This window comes from Phycodurus eques, chromosome 5 (assembly GCF_024500275.1).
Source record: "Phycodurus eques isolate BA_2022a chromosome 5, UOR_Pequ_1.1, whole genome shotgun sequence".
Taxonomy (NCBI): Eukaryota; Metazoa; Chordata; class Actinopteri; order Syngnathiformes; family Syngnathidae; genus Phycodurus; species Phycodurus eques.
In genome coordinates, this window is record NC_084529.1 from 10,321,546 (window position 1) to 10,342,401 (window position 20,856).

General features: G+C 43.6%; 1 protein-coding gene across 2 annotated transcripts in view; it reads right to left on the reverse strand.

Moving 5' to 3' along the window:
- Nucleotides 1–20,856, reverse strand: part of gnao1a (guanine nucleotide binding protein (G protein), alpha activating activity polypeptide O, a) — a 157,325-nt gene that overhangs the window by 49,984 nt on the left and 86,485 nt on the right. The gene's annotated exons all lie outside the window — the stretch shown is intronic.

Below are 20,856 nucleotides of genomic sequence, written 5' to 3' on the forward strand. Positions count from 1 at the left end.
ACCATTTGCTATACTACTTGTCCACATTATAATGAGCTGTATATGACCCTTTAGGGTCATGGGTGCGCTTGAACCTATCAAATCTGACTTGGGACCAGGGGCGTGCAGACAGTGACCCCTTCTGGTGCTTAGGCATTGGCTCTTTTTGTCCTGGATGAGAAAATTGTCCTTTTGCATTGTCTTTTTTAATTCATTAATGTTTAGGCACGGTGGCCGGCTGGTTAGCACATTTGCCTCACAGGGGTTCAAATCCCGGCCCCGCCTGTGTGGAGTTTACATGTTCTCCCCTTGCCTGGGTGGGTTTTCTCCGGGAACTCCGGTTTCCTCCCACATCCCCGAAACATGCATGGTAGGTTAATTGAAGACTCTAAATTGCCCGTAGGTGTGAATGTGAGTGCGAATGGTTGTTTGTTTCTCTGTGCCCTGCGATTGGCTGGCGACCGGTTCAGGGTGTACCCCGCCTCCTGCCCAAAGATAGCTGGGATAGGCTCCAGCTGCCCCCTAGTGAGGATAAGCGGTGAAGAAAATGGATGGATGCATATATATATAATATACATTTACGAACCGCAACCCAAAAAAGCAATTGGCGGTGCGGGGGATGTCAGAGAAAAATTATCAGGCATCGAGCATAGTGCTTATTTATCTTATTTAGCGCCTTTCATGAAGCCTATACGAGGTTTTGTGCTGGTTACTGACGTTAAATTGTCATGTTAACGAAGAGACAAGGGGCATGTACAGGAAGCTGTAGCAGAGAGACAAAAATATATAGACCGTCAGACAGGCGGAGAATTTAAAAATGTTTTCGCAAATTAAACAAGTTCACCAGTTATATTTCATTTAGAATTTTAATTATGTTTATGTGTAAGCCAGAAGAAGAAAAAAAGTGTGGCAACAAACACTTTTTGCAGTAGAATGACAATATTTGATCAATGCAGCATCCTGGCCAAAATTCACATCACATCAATCAAGGATATTTTTAATGCAAGCATTTACACGAAAACATTTGAGATTTTGACCACTTATAAAGTGTTTCATCTATATCTTATGCTGCTCAAAGTACTTTGGAAAGCCTCACATTCACTCATGCAACAATGGGGTCAACTGCCATCCCCACGAACAACAAATTAGGGTTCAGTGTCTTGCCCAAGGACACTTAAGACACCTGGAACCAGGATTATAACACTTTGGTGACTTGCTGTACCAAATGAGCCACAGGCGCTGTGAGATTTCGATTTACAAGTAGTTTTATGAACTATATTGCTCTATATAGTGTGATAGAGCAGCATACAAAACATCCATCCATCCATTTTCTGAGCCGCTTCTCCTCACTAGGGTCGCGGGCGTGCTGGAGCCTATCCCAGCTGTCATCGGGCAGGAGGCGGGGTACACCCTGAACTGGTTGCCAGCCAATTGCAGGGCACATACAAACAAACAACCATCCGCACTCACATTCACACCTACGGGCAATTTAGAGTCTCAAATTCATACATGTTTTTGGGATGTGGGAGGAAACCGGAGTGCCCGGAGAAAACCCACGCAGGCACGGGGAGAACATGCAAACTCCACACAGGCGGGGCCGGGGATTGTACCCTAGTCCTCAGAACTGTGAGGCTGACGCTCTAACCAGTCGTCCACCGTGCCGCCGCATACAAAACAATGCTAAATAAATCGGAAAAGCTATCTATTTGCTTTTATAAGCATAATATTAGGCCCATTGTCAAGTCAAGTTGATTCGTATCAAAGGGCCTTACAGGGCCACAGTTAACAAAGCTCGGAGACATCTTCCGAACTAGCCGCCCCAAACATTAGCATTATCATTAACTACCCAAATTTGGTTTCAAATTTAAAATCAAAGCTACATGACAGTCTGATAAGGTATATTGATATTGGTAACAATTTCATGCCAATCTTTATATTTAATTTATTCAAAGTATGAATTAATTTATTTCAGTTACTAACAGTGAGATAATGATAAAAGAGAATCAAAACATCATAAAAATCAGAAAAACGATGTTGATCATTTGCATATAGTCACGCCACTTCCTGTCAAAGTAACATATACACATATCTGAACATCAGTGAGATGACTGTTTTCAAACTTAGCCTAGCATTTACTTAGCTACGGTCATTATGCGCTAATTCATTCTCCACTGTGAGAAATGTTTTCAGACCACAGCACAGGGCACTACGCATGGGAATTGCGCACGTTTCCCGAGTGGTAAAATGTGCCCCCCCATCCGCCCAGGCTGACCGAATGTCCTCTCATTGTACGTGCTCTGACGCAGACACTGATCTCAATTATTGGCAAATGGTGCCCTTTTTTTTTGGCTTGAGCTCCTGTGCTACACAGGCTGCAAGTCTGCATGGGAAAATTATAACATAATGGGACCTATTTTCATGACCAGCGCAAATTTGCTGCAGCAGGCGCGCAAACTGTGTGCCAGGAGCTGTGTAGACTAGTGTTGGAAATTTCACAGCCCGGAGGATCCAACAGTGGGTGGGCTGTGCCACTGTTGGTGTCATGAACGGAACAGAGGATAGGACCCAAAAATGCACGACTCCAAAACAGATGGACAGTTTCCAAAAAGAGAGGTTTAATATACGGGCATAGGTCGGTACACAGGCAGCCAATCCAAAAAAGGCAACAGTATCCAAAAACATGATGCAAAAAGGCGAGGTCGATAATCGGAACAGGGTCAAGTCTTACTGTGAGTCTGTGACGTGGAAACAAGGAATGCTGGAACGCGACGACAAGGTACAACGAACTGGCGACGAGAGAGAATGAGACACGAGGTTAAATACAAGGGGTAATTAGGGTGAACGAGGAACAGGTGGTGAAGATGCTCTCAGGAGCAGGTGTGTGTGAAATAGGGGGAAGACAAAAACCGGAACACACACCCATGACAGTAACCCCCCCCACCGTTAACGGACGGCCCCTGGATGCGCAACGTGGAAGTCCCGAATGAGCGAGTCATACATGAGAAACGCAGACGGCACCCATGAACGTTCCTCAGGCCCGTAGCCCTCCCAGTCCACCAGATATTGAAACCCTCTCCCCCTCCGACGAGCCGCTTCACAGAGAAGACAGGGCCCCCATCCACAAACCGGGGGGGAGGAGGGGGCCAGGAAGGTGCGACCAGAGGGGACTCCCGGGCTGGCTTGAGTAGGCTGACGTGAAAAGCAGGGTGGACCCACAGAGAAGACAGTGCCCCCATCCACAAACCAGGGGGGAGGAGGGGGCCAGGAAGGCGGGACCAGAGGGGACTCCCGGGCTGGCTTGAGTAGGCAGGGTGGACCCGCATCGACCTTGGGCGCCTCAGCTTCACGGTGACAGGGTTGATGATCTTTGTGATGGGGAAGGGCCTAATGAACCTGGGAGCGAGCCTCTTGGACTTCACCCGGAGTGGAATATGTTCGGTCGAGAGCCAAACTCGCTGACCCACTTTGTAGTTCGGGGCCGGTGTCCTCCGACAGTCAGCAGCGGCTTTGTAGGACCGTCCCTGGCGCACCAGCATCTGGAGGGCTCGCTCCCAGGTCGTCCTGCAGCGTCTCACCAAGGTCAATGCCGCTGGAACTGTGGACTCTGGGGCTATGGCAGGAAACAGAGATGGTTGGTAATCATGCACAACGTGAAAAGGCGATAGACCAGTGGATGCAGAGGGGAAGGAATTGTGGGAGAATTCGACCCAAACCAGTTTCTGAGACCAGGATCGTGACTCCTGTGAAGCGAGATATCGGAGCCCAGTCTCCAGGTCCTGGTTCAGCCTCTCGGTTTGGCCGTTGGTTTCAGGGTAAAACCCAGATGACAGACTGACGGTAGCACCTATGAGATTGCAAAACTCCTTCCAAAATTGCGAAATGAATTGGGGACCCCTATCAGACACCACATTCTTGGGGAAACCATGGAACTTGAATACCTGATGAATCATTAACTCTGCAGTATCTTTAGCTGAGGGGAGTTTCGGGAGTGCAATGAAGTGAGCCATTTTAGAGAACCTGTCAACAACTGTGAGAATTGTGGTATTTCCTTTCGAGGCCGGTAATCCTGTCACAAAGTCTACGGAAATGTCTGACCAAGGACGTTGTGGTCTTGGCAGGGGTCGCAACGCCCCAGAAGGACGTTGACGAGAGGGCTTGTTAGCAGCACATACCTGGCAAGCATTGACGTAATCGATAACATCCCTCCTAACATTAGGCCACCGAAAGCGCTGTTCGACCACTGATTGCGTTTTGGTAATGCCTGGGTGACATACAGTACGGTTCGTGTGAGCCCAGTGGATGAGTCTTCCCCTTAAGGTCGGAACCACATAAAGCCTGTTTTCAGGGCAATCTCCCGGGCTAAGAGTGTTTTTCAGAGCCTCTTTAACCGCAGTTTCAACGTCCCAAACAAAAGTGGAAATGAAACATGACTTGGGCAAAATAGTCTTAGGGTCGGACAAAGAATTCTCTTTGCAGAAAATACGCGACAAAGCATCTGGCTTACCATTTTTGGAACCAGGTCGGGAGGACAATATGAAATTAAATCGAGTGAAGAACAGAGCCGATCTAGCTTGCCTCGCATTTAATCTTTTAGCAGATTTCATATACTCAAGGTTCTTGTGATCTGTCCATACTAAAAACGGAGTCTGTGCCCCCTCTAGCCAGTGCCTCCACTCCATCAAAGCCACCTTGACTGCCAGCAGTTCACGGTCACCAATGTCATAATTTCTCTCAGCTGGGGTCAGTTTTTTGGAGTGAAAAGCACAAGGATGTAATTTACCATCCTTGAGAGATTTCTGGGAGAGCACTGCTCCTATTCCGGCATCAGACGCATCGACTTCTACCACAAACTGCTGTTTGAGTTCTGGCAAAGTAAGGATGGGAGCGGAGGTAAAGCTCAATTTAAGTTTCTGAAAAGCTGCCTGACAAAGCGGGTTCCATAAAAAAGGTCTGTGTGGTGAGGTAAGATCATGCAAAGGAGAGGCTATAGAACTGAAATTTCTGATGAATTTTCTGTAGAAGTTTGCGAAGCCGAAGAACCTTTGTACATCTTTGCGTGACGTGGGAGTAGGCCAATTAATAACCGCATCGACTTTGCAAGTGTCCATTTTGACTTCACCTTGAACCAGGATGAAACCCAGAAAAGAAACGGACGCCTTGTGGAACTCACATTTCTCAGCCTTGACATATAGTTGATTCTGCAGTAACTGCTGCAATACAGAGCGGACATGAATAATGTGAGTCTCCTCATCCGGGGAGAATATCAAAATGTCGTCCAAATAAAAACATACACATTCAACAGTCACGCAGGACATAATTGACAAGGTTTTGGAAAACAGCTGGAGCTTTAGTAAGTCCAAAAGGCATTACCAAATACTCATAATGTCCCGTTGGTGTGTTGAATGCTGTTTTCCATTCATCCCCCTCCCTTATCCTGACTAGATGATACGCATTTCTTAAGTCTAGTTTGGTGAAAATCTTGGCTCCCTCCAGGAACTCAAAGGCGGTGGAGATGAGAGGAAGAGGGTACCTGTTTTTTTACAGTTATCTCGTTGAGACCCCGGTAATCGATACAGGGTCGCAGGGTCTTGTCCTTTTTGTCCACAAAGAAAAATCCTGCTCCCGTAGGGGATGAAGATGGGCGAATGATCCCGGCTAACAGTGATTCTTCCACGTACTCCTTCATGGCCTTGTGTTCCGGCCCTGAAAGAGAGAACAACCTCTCTCGTGGGGGTGTGGTTCCAGGCAGCAAATTCACAGTCATAAGGTCTGTGGGGTGGAGGGATTTGGCCTTGGAAAAAATTTCTTTAATGTCATGGTAACAGGTGGGCACTTGAGACAAGTCAGGTTCAGAGTCAATAAATACAGGTGTATGAATCTCTTGATCTGGAGAGCATATTGTCACTTTAGGAAGAACCCGGGTAGGGTCTTCCTTAATGAAATTTTGAGTCACCTCTCCCGTGCCCTTGCTACCGGCACCGGCAACTTTGATGTGACAGTTGCTCACGGAATGACCCAACTGACCACAGTAGAAGCACCACCCTTCCCTCAGCCGGCGTTGACGTTCCTCAGGGGAGAGACGGAACCTGCCCAGTTGCATGGGTTCATCCGTGGGGACGCTAGCCAGTGGGTTGAGACCGGAAACAGGGGATCTGCCTTGGTTTGGCTGGTCACCGAGGCTCGTCCTCCAAGTGCGCGGTGACGCAGCCCTCCGCTGATCTCCATCCAGCTTGCAATCCAAAAGCCTCGTCGATTTTTACGGCGAGAGCGATGAGAGTGTCCAAGTTGGTGGGCAGGTCTAGCGGGACTAAATGATCCTTGACGGCGGGGGATAGTCCTTGAAAAAAGGCATCGAGTAGCGCCCGATTATTCCACTGACTCTCAGCTGCTAGAATGTGAAACTCAATCGCATAATCTGACACCCTGCGCTTGCCTTGTTGTAAGGTGACAAGGGAGCGAGCTGCCTCACGATCTGGTGTGGAAAATTGAAAAAGTTGCTCCATGGTCTTTACGAAAAAAGCCCACGAATGACACGCGGCGGAATTGCGGCTCCATTCAGCAGTAGCCCACGCCTCTGCACAACCAGTCAGGTGGGAAATGACGAAAGCGATTTTTGCCCGCTCGGTGGGGAAGGCAGCTGGCTGCAGCTCAAAGTGGAGTTTGCACTGAGTGATGAATGGCTTAATGTTCCCAGAATCTCCAGAGAAACTCTCCGGTCGAGAGAGCTGTAGGCAGACAGCAGCGGAGGTGGCAGGTGGCTGCATGGTGACTGCTTCACATGGAAATGTTGGTACCGTGGCGGTATCGGGTGTTGTGCCAACTGGTTCCTTCTCTTGAATCATTTTCATAAGAAGTTCAAACTGCGAGGCCACCGGTCTCATCATATTGTCCTGATGCCTCTCGATGAAGGTGGAGGGCAGCAAGCTGCTCATCCTGCTTCGAGAGGAGTTGACTCTGCGCTTGAAGGGCTTTGCGCACCGGGTCTGAGTCTGTTGGATCGATGTTATGGCCAGTTCGTCCTGTCATGAACGGAACAGAGGATAAGACCCAAAAATGCACGACTCCAAAACAAATGGACAGTTTCCAAAAAGAGAGGTTTAATATACGGGCATAGGTCACACAGGCAGGCAATCCAAAAAAGGCAACAGTATCCAAAAACATGAGGCAAAAAGGCAAGGTCGATAATCGGAACAGGTCAAGTCTTACTGTGAGTCTGTGACGTGGAAACAAGGAATGCTGGAACGCGAACAATTTACAACGAACTGGCGACGAGAGAGAATGAGACATGAGGTTAAATACAAGGGGTAATTAGGGTGAACGAGGCACAGGTGGTGAAAATGCTCTCAGGAGCCGGTGTGTGTGAAACAGGGGAAGACAAAAACCGGAACACACACCCTTGACAGTTGGCGTGTTTACAGCCAACTTTAGTCGGTGACAATCAAAGTCGCTCCTCTCATTTCCTTTAAAGGTGGCCCAGTGTTGGCCGATGTAACTTGAACTATAGTAGCAATGGGATGGCATCTGATTTCAAGTTCGTTCCCATTGGACCAGTAAGTTGGAGTCTCGTCACTGCTCTTGGTCGTTGTGGTAACAGACAATGTGAGTGGGTACCCTTATTAAATACAGAATGAGCTGGTGTTAACCGCTGGTGACTTAAATACTGTATATTTGTGGACCTCAGTATCTGTCTGCCTATGCCACGATCTAATTAACCAAAATCATGTTAGACCAGCTGCATTTAGACATGGTCTGACCAGGTATAAATTTCGACCAACTTTCTGCCACCAAATTGACATTGATTATAATGATGAAGTTATGCTATTTTAAGTCGTACAAGGTACAAATGAAAAGTTAATAAGGTAAGAAAACACGTTGATCAAAGCCTCAATAGAACAAAAAGATTTTTCCTGTTGGTCACCAAAGCCTTTTTGGTCTCATAATGGATAGGTCACAATGGAATTCTATCTTTTGTCACTGCATAATTACAGAATTTTTACCAGACTTTTTCAAATGGCTGCCAACCTTTGACGTGGTCACGGTAACGCCACCTCCCTCTCTCTTTCCCTAGTGTCCTCTCTAATTTGTTAAAGTTGATATATGCCTTAGATGTGAGACAAAGGTTACTAAAAAAATGAAAAGATTCATATTTGATGAGCACAGTCATGCCTTGTCTGTCCTGCTGAGGAGCCTCTGTTCTGCTTATTCCCCTACTTCTTTACTTCGGCCTCTTGTCTCCTCCCTTGAAGAAAACCCCAACTCTCAGTGTCTAACTCACATCCACTTGTCACACAGTCATCCTGAAGTCATTAATCCTCACTCCATCATGAGCATCATCTCTGCTGTCGCCGCTACCATAATCTGTATGCATCACAGTGTATTTGTTCTATTTGCGTGTCCTCTCTCAATGTGCCAAGCTATCCTCTCATTTCCTCATGTCCTCTCATTGGTGGTGCTAGTCTGCGTGCCGCTTACTTTATCTTTCTACTTTTGTCACATTTCTTACAGGTCTTACAAGTGGCATTTCGATCACCACTTCATTATGCCCCTCTCTCAGTTGGCTATTCTTGCTTGATGTAACTACACAGCAGTATGATTGATACAGTTCTTCTACAACCCCAATTCCTATGAAGTTGTGTTAAACATAAATAAGAAACAGAATACAATGATTTGCAAATCATGTTCAACCTATATTTAATTGAATACACTACAAAGACAAGATATTTAATGTTCAAACTGATAAACTTGATTGTTTTTAGCAAATAATCATTAACTTAGAATTTTATGGCTGCAATACGTTCAAAAAAGAGGGGAAATGGTCATGTTTACCACTGTGTTACATCACCTTTTCTTTTAACAACATTCAATAAACGTTTGGGAACTGAGGACACTAATTGCTGAAGCTTTGTAGGTGGAATTCTTTCCTATTCTTGCTTGATGTACAGCTTCAGCTGTTCAACAGTCCGGGGTCTCCGTTGTCGTATTTTACGCTTCATAATGTGCCACACATTTTCAATGGGCGACATGTCTGGACTGCAGGCAGGACAGTCTAGTGCCCGCACTCTTTTACGACGAACCCACACTGTTGTAACTCGTGCAGAATGTGGGTTGGCAGTGTCTTGCTGAAATAAGCAGGGGCGTCTATGAAAAAGACGTTGCTTGGATGCCAGCATATGTTTCTCCAAAACCCGTATGTACCTTTCAGCATTAATGGTGCCTTCACAGATGTGTAAGTTACCCATGCCATTGGCACTAACACAGCCCCATACCATCACAAATGCTGGCTTTTGAACGTTGCGTCCATAACAGTCCGGATGATTATTTTCCTCTTTGGCCCGGAGGACACGACAGCCACAATTTCCAAAAACAATTTGAAATGTGGACTTGTCGGACCACAGAACACTTTTCCACTTTGCATCAGTCCATCTTAGATGAGCTTGGGCCCAGAGAAGCCGGCGGAGTTTCTGGGTGTTGTTAATAACTGGCTTTTGCTTTGCATAGTAGAGTTTCAAGTTGCACTTACGGATGTAGCGCCGAACTGTATTTACTGACATTGGTTTTCTGAAGTGTTCCTGAGCCCATGTGGTGATATCCTTTAAACATTGTCGGTTTTTGATGCAGTGCCACCTGAGGGATCGAAGGTCACCGGCATTCAATGTTGGTTTTCGGCCTTGCCGCTTACATGCAGTGATTTCTCCAGATTCTCTGAACCTTTTGATGATATTATGGACCATAGATGATGAAATCCCTAAATTCCTTGCAATTGTACGTTGAGGAACATTGTCCTTAAACTGTTCGACTATTTTCTCACGCACTTGTTCACAAAGAGGTGAACCTTGCCCCATCTTTGCTTGTGATTGACTGAGCAATTCAGGGAAGCTCCTTTTATACCCAATCATGGCACCCACCTGTTCCCAATTAGCCTGTTTCCCTGTGGGATGTTCCAAACAGGTGTTTGATGATCATTCCTCAACTTTCTCAGTCTTTTTGCCACCTGTCCCAGCTTTTTTGGAACGTGTTGCAGCCATAAAATTATTAAGTTAATGATTATTTGCTAAAAACAATGTTATTTTGCATTCATACATTATTTATTTTCACATTTTTAATTTTACACAAAATGAGATCAGACTGTAAAACAAATAATCCAAAATTCAAATTGAAAACATTTTTAACTTAAATATTTTTGTTTTTCTTTTGTTGAACGGTCTGTGTTTAAAATGTTTGTGCATTATCATAAAATAGTTTTAAAAAATTAACAAAATATTTTGGCATAGGCCTAAATGAAAATATTTTTTTGCACAACATTTAGTAATTTAATGAGTACCCTTTTAAATAAGCAAACAATTGCAATCATTAATACTCGCTCTCAAAATGGCTGCAAATAAGTAATGTTCCTTATAGCCAAATATTATGTATGTGGAAAAGAATTCTGCTAATTTAATGGCAAATAGGCCACTGTGGCTCATACATTTGTAAATGTGACACTAATACAGTATCAATGCCTCACCAGCCATGAACCTGAGAAAACTGAATAAACAATTTGAGTCGAGGAATTTACTCATGAATTTGATGTTTTGAACATTTTCATCTTGACAGTGAATAGACAATCATTATCATCTTCTCCTTACCTATCAACGCCACTGTATCCTCTTTATATCTCTCTTGTTCATCAAATAATCCAAAGCACTCATTGTAAAAAAAAAAAAAAAAACAGCAATTTAGCTAAACTGACATCCCAAGCAGCACTAAGGAATTGTGATTGTGATGAAGCATCATTTAGTGTTTAGTCCTGGTCAAATAAAAATATATAAAAATAATGGACACTTTAAGATAACCGAGTTTGTTCAAATTATTTTCTTGTATCTTTGAAGACAATCCCCATAAACAGCACACCTCTTTATATCGAATATTAGTGCTTCTTTCTTGACTTTAACCTTAAAGGGGAACTACAAGTAAGATGTCAAAACGTTGTTATATTTTAAATGTGTACATTCACTTTGTTTGCTGCTTTTTATTTAAATCTTATTTATTTATTCAAAATAAAATGTTTTAAAAGTCATAACTGCTTTTGTTAACTTGCTCAAGGGGGCAGCCCTTTTTAGGTCTTTTCACTCTCGCGAGATTGTGAATTTGTGAGAATGTGACGTGTATTCGCCCCGTTAATAGTAATCCCACTTGTGTTCTAGGCAGGACACGCAACGCTACAATGTGATTGGCTGCTGCGTCCAGGTTGTACATGCCTTACTGCTTCTGGAAGGGAAAAGATGTATGTGAGTTCAGTGTGGCATCATTATTATGAATCCCACTCATGCTAACCCACCCTAACCCTAATCCTAAACCATCATAACCCACCCTAACCCCAACCATAGCCCTAACCCGAAACATAACACGCTTGATTGCTTTCATTGTCTGCCAATGTGATACATATTTCGAATCGTCATCTCGTTGCATCTGAGTAGCCTGCAATGCATGAACCAATCATATCGCAGCGAGGCGTATCCTGCCTAAAACATGAGTGGGATTCCTAAAAACGCATATTCGCCAGTTCTGGCTCATTATGCAGCTCTCCAAAATCATTACTTTTCAGGAAATAAAAAATACGCCATCTTGCTTGAGTTACCAAACACCACATTGTTCAAGTTGGTATTATAATAAACAAACATCAAACACAACACTGCCCAAGATAATGTTCTATTGCTAATTTCATCCATCCATCTATTTTCCATACTGCTTAACCTCACTAAGTGTCATGGGTGTGCTGGAGCCTATCCCAGCTATCTTTGGGCGAGAGGCGGGGTACACCCTGGACTGGTCGCCAGCCAATCACAGGGCACATATAAACAAACAACCAGTCGCACTCACATTCACAAATACGGACAATTTAGAGTCTCCAATTAACCTACCATGCATGTTTTGGGGATGTGGGAGGGAACCGGAGTACCCGGAGAAATAATTAAAAACATTTTTTTTTAATCACAGTGTCATTGATTAAACTGGCACAATACAGCACCAGTGCAAGCCCTCCACATCAGAGACAAAAACACTTTAATACTTTCCAAAAGCAAACAACTGTGGTTATGTCATTTTCCAAAACTCTTTTTCGAATGTCTTGCAATGAATAACACGATAAGCTGAGTAAGCAGTTTAATTGAAGGAAATGAATTAGCATGCACTTACCTTTGTGGCTGATAAGCGTTTAGTGCACTGAAGAATTACAGTGATCCATCTTACTTACTCAAATTTATCCAACCTTACTATTTTCCCACGTTACTGTCTAAAAATCCAGACCCAATCTTGAGGTGGCAAGTATGCTATAAGGCTCCGCAGTGTGAGGGAAGAGGCTGATTTAAAAAAAAAAAACAATTTGTTTGTGGACAATGGGCACTTGCAGTGATCAATATCAAAAGACATGAATAGATGCTTGCACCAGATTTAGCAGAAGGCTAATTTCCATCTGTAGTCCACAACATAAAATAAACAAAACCAAACAAATAAAACCCCCAAAGTAGGGTACACAACAACTAACACAGACTCATAAAAATGTGTCACAGATCATTTTACAACACTTCTCGGACAGTGGAGTGTTCAAGAGTGTTAATAGATTTGTTTATAAACTGCAGTATTTTGAACACTTTGCAATGGTGACTAATAAGACAGACCAATTGTATAGCACCTTTAAAATCCATCACTCGCTGCAATCTGTCAGCCGCCACACTTAAATGAAGTGCCCTGGCATCAGGTAACTCTGTACTGGCGCTTTGACTGCAGCTGAGCAGCTGATAATGATTTTGCCCAGCATGGCGCCTCCATTACGTTGGTTCGGTATTCTGTTTAATTCTTATTCCATGAAAGCAATGTTAATCAGAGTTTTGTTCTTTGACTCGTGCTGGCACATACAATGTATTCTTGCTTTCAATTTGGGGGCTTTTAGTTCCCCTTTAAAGTAAACAAGCCATAGACATGTTCAGAAGCTAAAGCAACCAAGCCAATGAATGTAGATACAAAACACAAACAAAAGTAATCTGTATTATAACATAATAACTTCACATCAACATTGTCTGGTCAGTTTCGTACGTTTGTTCAAACACTGCACACAACTCCTTAAAAAGCATCTGAGCTAGTGCCAACAGATTATGGGATGTGTTTAGGCTGGTCCACTAATAATGAAAGTAGGGGATCTGCTTTCACTGTAGCAATTACTGTAGAAAAACACTATACAGTACTCATTAGAAGTGTATATTGAAAACATCTTAAAGCTTGTTATGGGACTGTTATGCTGTTGTAAAATGAGAGGCCTTTCTGGCACCCATGAACTCCTTTATTGTTTAGGTAGTGTGTTACAGTTCATGTTTCTACCCCAATCCGTTTGATTGCATCTTTCTTCATATTGGCAGACAAAATGTTTCACTAGACTTCTGAGTTTATTTTGCTGCCATGTGTTACATTAATAAAGATTAATGAGTCCCTTCCAGAAGAAGCCACACAAGCTCAAGCCATGACATTCGCTTCGCTGAGTTTCACAGATGGGCTTCGATGTTTGGGCTCATGAGCAGTTTCTACAGTATCATTGCAGAAACTTTAGCCTTTTCGTCACTTTATTGAAATTTCGTCTTTGTCTTATTAGTCCATAAAACTCTTTTTCTGAGAATTTGTATTACGGTATGCACCGTATTTTCACAACCATAAGGCTTGCAGTATTAAAAGGCGCAGTCTCAGTTACGTGGTCTATTTCTGTATTTAACACAAACATAAGGCGCACCGTATTATTGTGCGCAGGCATGGTAATATATACGCTAGCTTAAAACATACGGTAGCATGCATGCACGCTAAAACAATGTTTTTAAAAAGTCAGTGGGAGCAAAACTGAGTTCGGTTGTACTTTATTGAAGTATTTAACAATGTACTCACGTTATTTTTTTATTAATCCTCATCCATCAAAGTCCTCATGTTCTGTATCCGAAATGAACAGTTGGGCAAGTTCTCCATCAAACACGCCAGGTTCCCTCTCGTCATTGTCGGAGTCAGTCTTGTTGCCGTGCGGCTCCTCAGAAATGATGCTGGCTTTTACGAAAGCTCGAACAACAGTGCAAGCAAACACGTTAGCCCAAGCATCCACAATCCATTCACAAATTGTGGCATAACTCGCCCGACGCTGCCTCCTTGTCTTAGTAAAGCTGTGTTCGCCATCTGACATCCATCGCTCCCACGCCGCTTGCAACTTCACTTTGAACGCCCTGTTTACACCGATGTCCAGCAGTTGGAGTTCATTAATCCATTGCTCGAGTTGTTCTTCCAACTCGGGCCACCTCCCCTTGTTCCCACGGAAACTCAGCTTCGTCTTCTTGACTTGGCTGAGCTCGTTTTCCTGCTTCCTCCACTTGCGAACCATGGATTCGTTGATCTTGAATTCTCTCGCGGCTGCTCGTTCCCATGTTCCTCCGCGTAACTGACAGCTTGCAGTTTAAACTGTGCTTCGTAAGCGTGTCTATTCGTAGGTGCAGTTTTCGACTCCGGTCAAGCCAGCCGCCACTCGTAAAGTAGCAGTCAAGCCAGCCGCCCCTAATTTTGTTCATACTAGGCATTACGGTAATAGGTTGCCAACTTGCGGCGAAAGCCACCTTCAAAATAAAAGCTTCCCAATAATACGGACGTCAGTGCTCTTCGGTTAAGGAATGGAGTCAGCAAAGTTAATTTGAATATTGAGATATATTAAAAAATGTAGTTTATTTGATATCTTGGGAAAAATAAATGGTAAATGGACTGCACTTTTCCTCTGTATAAGCAGCGTGTCGGCAGGAAATGCTCCCAGTCAGTCAAGCGGCGCGCTCATCACACAACAACATTTATAGATTTTGGAACTCGGTGCACACATAGGGCACGCCGCATTATAAGGCGCCCTGTCCCTTTTGGAGAAAATTTAAGACTTTTAAGTGCGCCTTATGGTCGTGAAAATACGGTACTTGTTTGAGGGGCAAATTCCAGCCGTTCCTTCCTATTGTTCTTGTTAGTGAGGGGTTTGCATCGTCAAGTGCAGTGTTTCCCAACCTTTAATGAGCCAAAGCACATATTTTACAAGAGAAAACTCACACACATTTAAAAAATGTCACACAAACTACATACAGAATAGGCCTACTTAAATAATGATATCTCGTATCAATTTATACAAAGATTTATTTTTTTCAGTGTGACATCTGGTCCTGTTTAGTTGAGCACAAAGGTAAAATAATGAAGAAAGACACACACAGATATCTTAAATAATAATTTTCAGACCAATTAACATTGTTCCAATTTTTTGGGAGGGGACTGCATTGTATACTTCTTCAAATCAAATCTACAGTCTCCTCTTTCAGCTGCTGTGGCACCATTAAAATGCTCTCCTTCGATATACTGTTAAAGCTTCTAGCTTCTTCTACTCGACAACTTTCCCACTGGAATGCATTTGATTTGATATGAATATTTTTTTTCAGTGCGGCATAAAGCTGATCTTTAGCTTACTCCCGGTGATTGATGCTCCCAACACTCTCCTCACAGCCAAACAGTGCCGGATATGGAGTGTGTGTGTGTGTGTGCGTGTGTGCATCTGGATGTGTGCGAATGAGTTTCAGTGCAAAGTGAAACCCAGTCTGTTTTCTATTTGTGCGTGTATTCCTCTTTAAAGTGCTGGGCAGAGGGCCACAGACACACTTAGAAGCACTGAGCAGACCAAGGGTACCAGATAAACTGATCATATTGAATAGAGTCACTTGTGTGGGAATGTGTGCATATAATGTGTATGTGATGATTACCGCTTATCCTCACTAGGGTCGCGGGCGTGCTGGAGCCTATCCAAGCCAATCGCAGGGCACATAGAAACGGACAACCATTCGAAATCACATTCACACCTATGGGCAATTTAGAGTTTTCAATTAACCTACCCTGCATGTTTTTGGGATGTGGGAGGAAACCGGAGTGCCCGGAGAAAACCCACGCACGCACGGGGAGAACATGCAAACCCACACAGGTAGGCCCGGATTTGAACCCCGTTCCTCGGAACTGTGACGCAGATGTGCTAACCAGTCATCCACCGTGCCACCACAGTCGTCGCTCTTTAACTTATCTATTTATTTCTGTTAACACTATCAACAGAGTCAATAATACAATTGTTAGGAAAGGGGATTCCACCCCGGTCCTCAGAACTATGAGGCATATACTCTAACCAGTCGTCCACGTTGCTGCGGGTAATTTTTAAAATAATAATAATAATAATGAAAAATGAGCTGAAGCAAAAAGGGCATTTTTATTTTTATTATCCAGGGCAAAAATGGCAGGTACTTGAGCACCACTTGCTGTCTATGTTTCTATGTCTATGTGTGCATGTGCCCGCTACTTAACCATGCATACCACTTTATGATCAAGTGCCAGTCACAACATTAACATTCAAAATGACAATTAACAATACATTTTTGTACGTACAATTATTTGGTTTATAGTTTTTAAACAAGTTGATACAGCAAGTAATTATCCATCTATATGTTTTATGGCGCTTTTATCATTAAGGTCAAGGGTGAGCTGGAGATTATCCTGACTGACTTTGGGAAAGAGACTGGGTACATCCTGGACTGGTTGCCAGGCCAACAAAAGGTGACATACTGTATAGACCAGGGGTGGGCAAATACGGCCCGCGGGCCACATCTGGCTTGTTGATCATTTCAATTCAGCCCGCCAAAGACTGGTACAGAATCGTCCAAATCATATCAAAATCATTACTACATTAATTTGACCTTGCCGATGGTTCCACCAGGTTGTCCTGTAATGCCTAGTGGTTCCACCAGGTCGCGAAGTAGGTATCCATCCATCCATTTTCTGAGCCGCTTCTCCTAACTCGGGTCGCGGGCGTGCTGGAGCCTATCCCAGCTGTCATCGGGCAGGAGGCGGGGTACACCCTGAACTGGTTGCCAGTCAATCGCAGGGCACATACAAACAAACAACCATTCGCACTCACAGTCACACCTACGGGCAATTTAGAGTCTCCAATTCATGCATGTTTTTGGGATGTGGGAGGAAAACCGGAGTGCCCGGAGAAAACCCACGCAGGCACGGGGAGAACATGCAAACTCCACACAGGCGGGGCCGGGGATTGAACCCTGGTCCTCAGAACTGTGAGGCTGACGCTCTCACCAGTCGACCACCGTGCCGCCCGTGAAGTAGGTACAGTAATACATTGACTTGACTTTGGCTGTTCTATTTTTACTCTGCTACTTCTCTGAACCCTTCTTCAACCATGAGTGGGCCAAAGAAAAGGAAAGTCGACAGTGAGTGCCGAGTGTTTAATATAGAATGGACTGCTAAATACGTTTTCACTGAAGTCCGGTCAAAGGCTCTATGTCGAATTTGTTAAGAAATCATTGCGGTTTGTGAATAATAGAACAACAGTCATCACTTTTCCACCAAGCATGCTGGTTATGCTAACAGCCAATCAACGCAGGAATTGATGGCTATGGCTCAGCAGTTAAAATCAAGCTTGCAGGCTCGGCAAAACACCTTTATCTGACAAACCTCCATCCCAGATTCAGTCACACAAGACCCTGAAACAGCGCTGCAGATGGAACTGATTGATCTCCAGTGTGATACTGTCTTAAAAGAGAAGTTCAACTCTCAAACTGGATGGGTTTTATGCTTCATTAAGCGCAGACAAATTTCCCAAAATCTGGAAGATGGCACAGAGGATGCTGGTGGTGTTTGGCTCTACATATGTGTGTGAATAGACTTTTAGTGTGACAAACACCAACAAAACATCCTACAGATCACAGCTGAGTGATGAACACCTCAGATTTGTTCTGAGAATTGCCACAACAAAACTAACACCAGATTTTGATGCACTGGCAAAAAACAGTGATCAACAAAACAACACTGTTCCCATTAAAAGTAAATCTAATTATTAACACTAAAATAAATGTTTTTCTGTTTATTGTTTATATGTAAGCATCTGGTTCTGGCTTGGACTGCCTGTCAAATTTGAAAAGTCAATGTGGCCCCTTAACCAAAACGTTTGTCCACCCCTGGTATAGACAAACAACCAATTCATACACACGTTCACATCTACTGACCATTTGGAGTCTTCAATGAACCTAAAATGCATGTTTTTGGGATGTGGGAGGAAGCCAGAGTAACTGCAGAAAACCCACAAAAGTATGGGGAGAACATATAAACCTACACAGGAAGGCCAAGATTTTTACACCCCAAACCTCAGAATTGTCCGCCCGACGTGCAAACCACCAGTTCACATTGCTTGGCAAGTAATGATCTAAATTGTCATTATAAAGCCCAAGAATGAATTAAAAAAAAAAATATATATATATATATATATATATATAAATATATATATATATATATAAATATATATATATATATATATATATTTATATATATATATATATATCCATTTTTTGAGCCGCTTCTCCTCACGAGGGTCGCGGGCGTGCTGGAGCCTATCCCAGCTCTCATCGGGCAGGCGGCGGGGTACACCCTGAACTGGTTGCCAGCCAATCGCAGTGCACACATAAACAAACAACCATTCGCACTCACATTCACACCGACGGGCAATTTAGAGTTGTCAATTAACCTAGCATGCATGTTTTAGGGAAGTGGGAGGAAACCGGAGTGCCCGGAGAAAACCCACGCAGGCACGGGGAGAACATGCAAACTGGTTAGAGCATCAGCCTCGCAGTTCTGAGGACCAGGGTTCAATCCCCGGCCCCGCCTGTGTGGAGTTTGCATGTTCTCCCCGTGCCTGCGTGGGTTTTCTCCGGGCACTCCGGTTTCCTCCCACATCCCAAAAACATGCATGAATTGGAGACTCTAAATTGCCCGTAGGTGTGAATGTGAGTGCGAATGGTTGTTTGTTTGTATGTGCCCTGCGATTGGCTGGCAACCAGTTCAGGGTGTACCCCGCCTCCTGCCTGATGATAGCTGGGATAGGCTCCAGCACGCCCGCGACCCGAGTGAGGAGAAGCGGCTCAGAAAATGGATGGATGGATATATTGGGGCGGAATGAAATTCCTTTCTGACCCCAGCTATTTGTCAGCCTGGGACTGCAGTGGGATAGAAGAACGACTCAAGACTGAGGGTCATACTATATATATATATATATATATATATATATAGCTGGGGTCAGAAAGGAATTTCATTCCACCCCAAACAGACACAAGTAAGTTTTCTTATAGTCAAACAGTTCACACATTTATGTTTCACCAACATATCATGCATGTGACACACAACCGCCGGCCTCATCATTCTGTATGGCCTGTGAGAGGTTTAAAAGAATGAGATTCTTTTACAGTATGATTCGAAGCCGCTTCACATATTATAGCGACCATAAACTGTGTCCCAAAGAATATCTCTGTTTTTTGCAATTTTGCAGAAGCTTGGCCACAGGGAGAAGCGAAAGAGGGTCTTTGAATTACAAAGGCACTTCACAGGATAATTGCCGCCGTTTGTTTTTGTAAAATGTCTCATAACATAAACACAAACATATTTAAGTAACATAAAGAAGACAAACCTCTCTTTCAGATCAATACAATACTGTTTGTTCACGTCGACCTCCAATTTCTTGGTATTTTGAAAAAGGTTTTGACATGGGAAACAATAAACATGGAAATACTCTGATCCTGTCAAATTTACTGAGAAGGCAATTTTTGAAGCAAAAATGTTAACATTCTTAACTTCCATACAAACACTGCATGGTGCACATGCTCATGCTGGACAAAGGTTTATCTTGCTGATTTCAATTGAACCAAAAGGCAAATTTTACATACTATCCATGATACTATACTTAATTTTTTGTGACTGTAGTTAGGTTGGTCAATTTAATGATCACTTCTCCAGGAAGCATGTGCACGTAATGTAACAGCAATGCCAACCAGCTATCAATTAGAAAGGAAAAACAAGAAAACACTGACAGATGTCCTCCATCAACAATCCATTCCATCACCTCCACTCCTCCACCCTCTTTTCTATTTTTGGAAAAGTGTTTGCTCTTTCAATCATCTCTCCTTACAATCAAACTCTCTTTTTGTCATCTCACCTTTACTTCCTTTCACCCCATCATAAATTTAATCATATAGCCAGCATAGAAGACAAATCCACACAAATTAATTTATTATTTCACATTACCATCCCCTTCCTCAGCTGTCTGCTGCCACGCCCCACCCTCTCACTCTACCTATCCTTTTCACTCTCAACTATCCTTATACCTCTCACTCTCTCACTCGTCCACATCATGTGACTCTCTGAATGCAGTTGCCATGGTGATATCTTCACCTCCCAAGAATGCAATCTTGTCCATGTTTCGCTCTTTCTCGTGCCCTTCCCATCTATTTTGCCGCGTTTGCCTTCTCTTTCAACATTATCAAGTTTTTCCATCCTTTCATCTATTTGCCCATTCTACTCACATGATATATAAACATATTTACCAAAGGTAAGATGATTTCCGCATGGTTCTGAAATGTTTATTTGGATTTGTGTTCGAGATACTAAGGCACAAATACTCTCTCACACTCCCCCCTTCTGTGCGACAAACTGCTGAATGCTGGAAGTGGTTAAATATTTAATTGTAGCCCAGCCCTCCTATGGCCCACCTGCAGATGCATTAACACACACATGTCAAACGAATGTGTGTGTGTGTGTGTGTGTGTGTGTGGTCCAGGCTTTTTGCCATTACGGCTTCCGTTAGCACACTCACAGGGTGTCCTGCAACCACACCAGTCCTCACAGAGGAAGAAGCCAGTGGATGTTAAGCATGCAAATTCTGTGGTATTGTATGAGCGGATCGTTAAAATACACTTTACGGTGGCAAACATCACCTCGAAAGTGTGGTAAAAATCAATTCTATTGTCCTCATCT